The sequence below is a fragment of the Oryx dammah genome, unplaced genomic scaffold (assembly GCF_014754425.2).
Source record: "Oryx dammah isolate SB20612 unplaced genomic scaffold, SCBI_Odam_1.1 HiC_scaffold_4, whole genome shotgun sequence".
Classification (NCBI taxonomy): domain Eukaryota; kingdom Metazoa; phylum Chordata; class Mammalia; order Artiodactyla; family Bovidae; genus Oryx; species Oryx dammah.
Window position 1 is genome coordinate 54,305,816 of NW_024070188.1, and position 6,079 is coordinate 54,311,894.

Here is a 6,079-nt window from a genome sequence, read left to right on the forward strand (position 1 = left end):
GCAGAGGCAGGCCAGGGTAAACTCCCCCTAGGGCTTGGACTACTCCGTATTGCAGTATATACGTTACTTATTGTTCAGGAATTCTCTTCTGTTATCACTTAGTCTTTAGGGAGAGTCATGTCCAAAATTACAACCTGGTCTTAGTTGACTGTGCAATATTAAGATAATACTTAGGGGGGCCATCAGGGATGTCTGGAGGATAATATAATAAAACTATTGATACCCATTTGGTTGTAGTTTAATAAGACAATTAGCACATTGTTGACTTCCCTGGTGGCTCAGACGGTAAAGCGTCTGTCTACAGTGCAGGAGACCCAGGTTCGATCCCTGGGTTGGGAAGATCCCCTGGAGAAGGAAATGGCAATCCACTCCAGTACTATTGCTTGGAAAGAGGCAGACACGACTGAGCGACTTCACTTCACTTTGGGTATAGAAGCCATGCATAAATATTGGTTGCTTTTGTCTCCTCTGCCCTATATCACAGACTACCTCCATCATCTCAAGTATTTGTTTGCCTCTCACTGCTCTGTACCAGTGAACCTCTCATTTAGTGTTTGATCTTTTTCTTTTGTATAGACAATTTTTATTTCTCTTTTCCCTGTGCCCTAAAATGTTTACCCACATTCTCTCCAATAACCATGTTAATCAACTCCATTAGAAATTTGAGGATTATTTTTATTAGGAGGGGCTTCCCTGGTGGCTCAGAGGTTAAAGCGTCTGCCTCCAATGCAGGAGACCCGGCTTCAATCCCTGAGTTGGGAAGATCCCCTGGAGAAGGAAATGGTAACCCACTCCAGTATTCTTGCCTGGAGAATCCCATGGACAGAAGAGCCTGGCAGGCTACAGTCCATGGGGTCTCAAAAGTCGGACACGACTGAGCAACTTCCCTTTCCCTTTATTAGGATACCTAACATTAACCTAACCCTAGATCAGGGCAGATATATGTTTATTTCCAGTGCCTGGAATTGTTCTCCCTTTTGTTTTGCAACATGATGGCCAACACTTAAGCCCCATTACAGACCCTACCTACTCCATGAAGATAACCCCAGCCCTTCTGAGTTTATTTGGATTCAGTCTACTGTTTCCTTTAGACAAGTACCAGTCATTAGACCTTAATGATTTTTTGTATCTTAGCTACAGCATCACAAGTAGATTGTAAACTCCTTGCTGGTCAAGCCTTGTTGTGTATTTGAATCTCACATAGTGCAAACTCCAAGGTAAGAACATAGCCGATGCTCATTAAGTGCTTGTGCCTACTGACTTAAAAAGAAGCTTCATATGGGTAGAGGAAGGATTCTTGAGTCTCTGGACAATACAAACTGGAATCTTTCCTAATAGGGAATGGTTAGTAGATTATCCAGGGTTAGGAAGCACCTCTTCCACTCCTCTGCCCTGTCAGACATCTTTATGAACTTCCTTTTGTCATTCCACTATTTGCCTTCTGCCATCAAGGATTTGCTCAGCTCTGCATCTCTGGGATCTTTATGATTATAAAATGACATGAGGTAAGCATGGAAAAAATCTGTTGCATATCACTGAATAAGAGATATTGCACATCACGAGGTAAGGTGATATGGCAGTCCCCTAATCACTGGAATGTTCTGGGTATATTATTAAACACAACAAAAATGGAAGGGTTACACCATGCATGCATGACTTTACAAATTTATTCTCAGAATTGGTGAAGCAATAACCATAAATAGCTGTTGTATTTTGCTCTGTTATATATAAATGAAAACTAAGTATAGACATCTCCAGTGTCTCTGGGTTTGTTAACTGGCTATCAGATACCCATGGATTTTGCTGTTAAATAAATACAAGATGGAACAGTGTTTGGTTGAACATTTCTTCTATGCTCTACAAAGATAAAAAAATAAACAAGAACGTGGAGACACTTATGAAAAATATCAATATTGCACGAAAAATCAGTATAATAAATTTAGCCTATATAAAATTGTTATCCTTCTCAATATTCTTATTACAGAGCTTTCTGAACAATAAATTTCTAAGGTATTCTAAATAGCAAATGAGAATCATATATACAGTTAATTGGCAATTTGATTAACTGAATTATGGTAGTATTTTCCTAATGAGTAACTGAGAAAATTAGGAAAAGCAAGATGATGTATTTTCTGCATTTGTTGTTCAGACAGAGTTGTGTTTTTACTTCTACTGATCATAAGAGAAGTTTTCTCCCTGAGTTGTGGCAGGAAAGGAAAGACAGTCTTTTTTTTCTTCTAAGAATATCTGTGATTGTTATTCCCAAGAGAAGTTGCCTAAGGGTCCTCTTCTCCAGTTATAAGCTTTCTCAAAGAAGAAAAAACAGTCTCTCAAAAACCATGGAGAGCTGTGAGCAAATGAAACCTTTCCCATGGGCATTGCCACTGTGCTTCAGGTCTAAATGTCTCAGCTCTGCTACCTCAATACCTTTCAACTGATTCTTATCTTGAAATTGAAGAGGGTTAGAAATTAATACTAGAAAGACTGCTTGGAAATACTTGGTGAGATCAATTTAAGAGTGACCAATGTGCAGTTATACGCTTAAGTGCTATTTAAAGTTGATTAAATATGATAAAGTGAAGCAGAACTCTAAAAGGAAAAAGATTGAATATGATTGACAGATATTGGTTTTTTTTTTCATTTTTAAAATATTTATTTATTATTTGGCTACATTGAGTCTTTAAGGGCTTCCCTGGTGGCTCAGATGGTAAAGTCTGCCTGCAATGTGGGAGACCTGGGTTCAATCCCTGGGTTGGGAAGATTCCCTGGAGGATGGCATGGCAACCCCCTCCAGTATTCCTGCCTGGAGAATCCCCGTGGACAGAGGAGCCTGGCAGGCTACAGTGCATGGGGTTTGCAAAGAGTCAGACATGACTGAGCAGTACTAAGCACAAGTCTTAGTTGTGGCAAGGGGGAACTTTGTTGTGTCATGTGGAACCTTTTGTTGAGGCAACAGGGACTCTCTAGTTGTGCTGTTCAGACTTAGTTGCTCAGGGACATGTGGTTCCCCAACCAGGGATCTAACCCGTATCCCCTGCATTGCAAGGTGGATTCCAAACCACTGGACCACCAGGGAAGTCCCTATAGGACTGGTTTTGATTGTTGTTTTTTGCAATGACAAACATGATGGTGTGAAGTTTTGCTATTGTTTTGCTATTGTTTTAGTTGCTAAGTCGTGTCCAACTCTTTTGCAACCCCATGACCTGTAACACTTCAGGATTCTCTATCCATGGGACTTCCCAGGCAAGAATACTGGAGCAGGCTGCCATTTTCTTTCTTCAAGGAATCGTCCAGACCTAGGGATTGAACCCATATCTCCTGCATTGGCAGGTGTGTTCTTTACCATTGGGTCACCAGGGAAACACAAATGTGAAGTTTATGTCTAGATTTTTTTGTGTAGCACTTGCATGTGCTACACTTAACTCTTCAATAGTTTGGATTGATCCTTCTTGTTAATGTACAATTGCATCCTCTTTCCAATAGCTGTTCAGTTCAGTTTACTTGTTCAGTCGTGTCCAACTCTTCATGACCCCATGGACCACAGCACACTAGGCCTCCCTGTCCATCACCAAGTCCTGGAGTCTATTCAAACTCATTTCCATTGAGTCGGTGATGCCATCTAACCATCTCATCCTTTCTTGTCCCCTTCTCCTCCTGCCTTCAATCTTTCCCAGCATCAGGGTCTTTTCAAATGACACAGCTTTTCACATCAGGTAGCCAAAATATTGGAGTTTCAGCTTCAACATCAGTCCTTCCAATCAATATTCAGGACTGATTTCCTTTAGGATGGACTGGTTGGATCTCCTTGCAGTCTAAGGGACTTTCAAGAATCTTCTCCAACAGCACAGTTTAAAAGCATCAATTCTTCAGTGCTCAGTTTTCTTTATAGTTCAACTCTTACATCCATATATGACTACTAGAAAAACCATAGCCTTGATGAGATGGACCTTTGTTGGCAAAGTAATGTCTTTGCTTTTTAATATGTTGTCTAGGTTAGTCATAACTTTCCTTCCAAGGAGGAAGTGTCTTTTAATTTCATGGCTGTAGTCACCATCTGCAGTGATTTTGGAGCCCCCCAAAATAAGTCAGCCACTGTTTCCACTGTTTCCCCATCTATTTGCCATGAAGTGATGGGACCAGATGCCATGATCTTAATTTTTTTAATGTTGAGCTTTAAGCCAACTTTTTCACTCTCCTCTTTCACTTTCATCAAGAGGCGCTTTAGTTCTTCTTCACTTTCTGCCATAAGGGTGGTGTCATCTGCATATCTGAGGTTATTGGTATTTCTCCCAGCAATAGCTGACTTCCTGCTTATGGATTCAAAGAGGCCAGTAAAGAGACTTTTTGAAAGAAAGATCACAGCCTGTGAGAAATACATTGGTGCTGAGAATTTGTTGTTACTTTCTTTGCATTTCTTCATCTGTCCTCAGAAATTGTATACCAGCCTCCAGGACAGGCTAAGTCTAAGAGTAAGAGTAAGAGAGACATCAGTCTGTAAGTCCTCACCTAACATTGTCAGAGAGGCCCTGGCACTCTGCTGGCTCATTTACTTATGTTTTCAGTTTCCCATTCTCTGAAAGCCCTTGTAATCTTTTACTGTGTGATTGTTTCCACTACCACTGAAAAGCCCCTGCAGGACTATTACAAGGAGTGACCGTTAGATCTCCTTGCTCAGTCTTTATCTTATAGCTTCCTCTTCTTTTCATAAATGCCAGATTTTCATTATTATGATCGCAAGTCTTTCTCTGCAAGATTCTACCTCATCCAGCTTTGTCTTTTATAGGTATTATAGTTCAGCAAAGCCCTTTATTTCAGAGATGACTTCCCAGGGCACTCAATTGATGGAATATTTTAACTGGTTTGTTTAATACTTAGAAAATTCACCATAATTTATAATCTAATTTCCCTTTTACTCTCTTAAGTTCCCCATGAAGCAGAGCTTAAGGCAAGAACTTATGTCCAAGTAGCTTGTTTTGCTAAATCATTCTAGGGAACAAGGATGGGGCAATGGACAGAGTGAAACAGATAATCCAAGGATAGTTAAGATGATCACTGTAAGCTACTAGGTCTAAGTTCCTAGGAGGCTATAGAATTGTCTCCTGAAGGAATGGAAAAGAGAGTAACTTTCAACAACCCCAGTCTCTCACTAGTCAAGGAATGCCCTTGGGGTATTAACTCTCTTACACAGTCAGGTTTGCCTGCATCTCAGAATGGCTGAGTGGATTCTTACTGACAACCCAACTGAGGGACAGCAGAGTATCATCCTCTTAACAGTACGTGAGAGAGACGAGGACCGGCTGAAGTAAGATGCAAGAGTGAACCTCTGCACAACTGGTGGCTGCAGTAACAGCTACAGTAAAAAGGTGGGTCTAGTGGATGTGAGGTGTGGAAGGAGGTACCCTATGTATCCCCTCTAAGAACTTAATTTCCTATCAAGTTAGATTCAATTTCTATCTTAAGGGCTTCTGCCAATTTTTCAATTTTAAGCATCAATTTATTTAAAAATTCTAAAATCCTCAAAATTGTAATTGGTGATGTAATAGAACCCCATGGATCCAGCTTTAAAAACCACCAATATACTGCTACTCCTATTTTATCAGTACCTTCTTCTTTTCTTTGTGTCTTTTAAAGCAATGCCAAGGTAACATATAATTTTCATCCACTGTAGTTCAGTATATATATATGAGATAAGAATTTTTAAACCTGATCACAATATCATTGTTATACTTAGTAAAATAAACTCAATCTAATATGCTGTCCATGTTCATTTTTACCTGAGAGTTTCCTGCATTTTATAATTGATTTATCTAAATTACAATCTTAACTTTACATTTGTTTGAATGTCCCTTAAGCTTAAAAAAACTGTCATATTTGTTTTTTTTTAAATTAAAACCAGAAGTAACTGAATCATATAACCTGTGGAATTTCCCACACTTTGCCTTTGACTGATGATAATTTCATGGTATTGTATACTATTCCTCCACTCTAGAGTTTTCGACCTATGGGTCCCACCCAGATCCATAGAATTCAAGTATTCTGTGACATGGGTTAAGAAAACAAGATGTCTTCTGGAATTCCT

The 6,079-nt window shown here is 39.6% G+C and overlaps 1 non-coding gene across 1 annotated transcript; it reads left to right on the forward strand.

The window, feature by feature from the left end:
* Window positions 1-267: 267 nt before the first annotated feature.
* Window positions 268-339, forward strand: TRNAC-ACA. The gene has a single exon. It is a non-coding gene; the product is annotated as a tRNA-Cys (tRNA).
* Window positions 340-6,079: the final 5,740 nt, after the last annotated feature.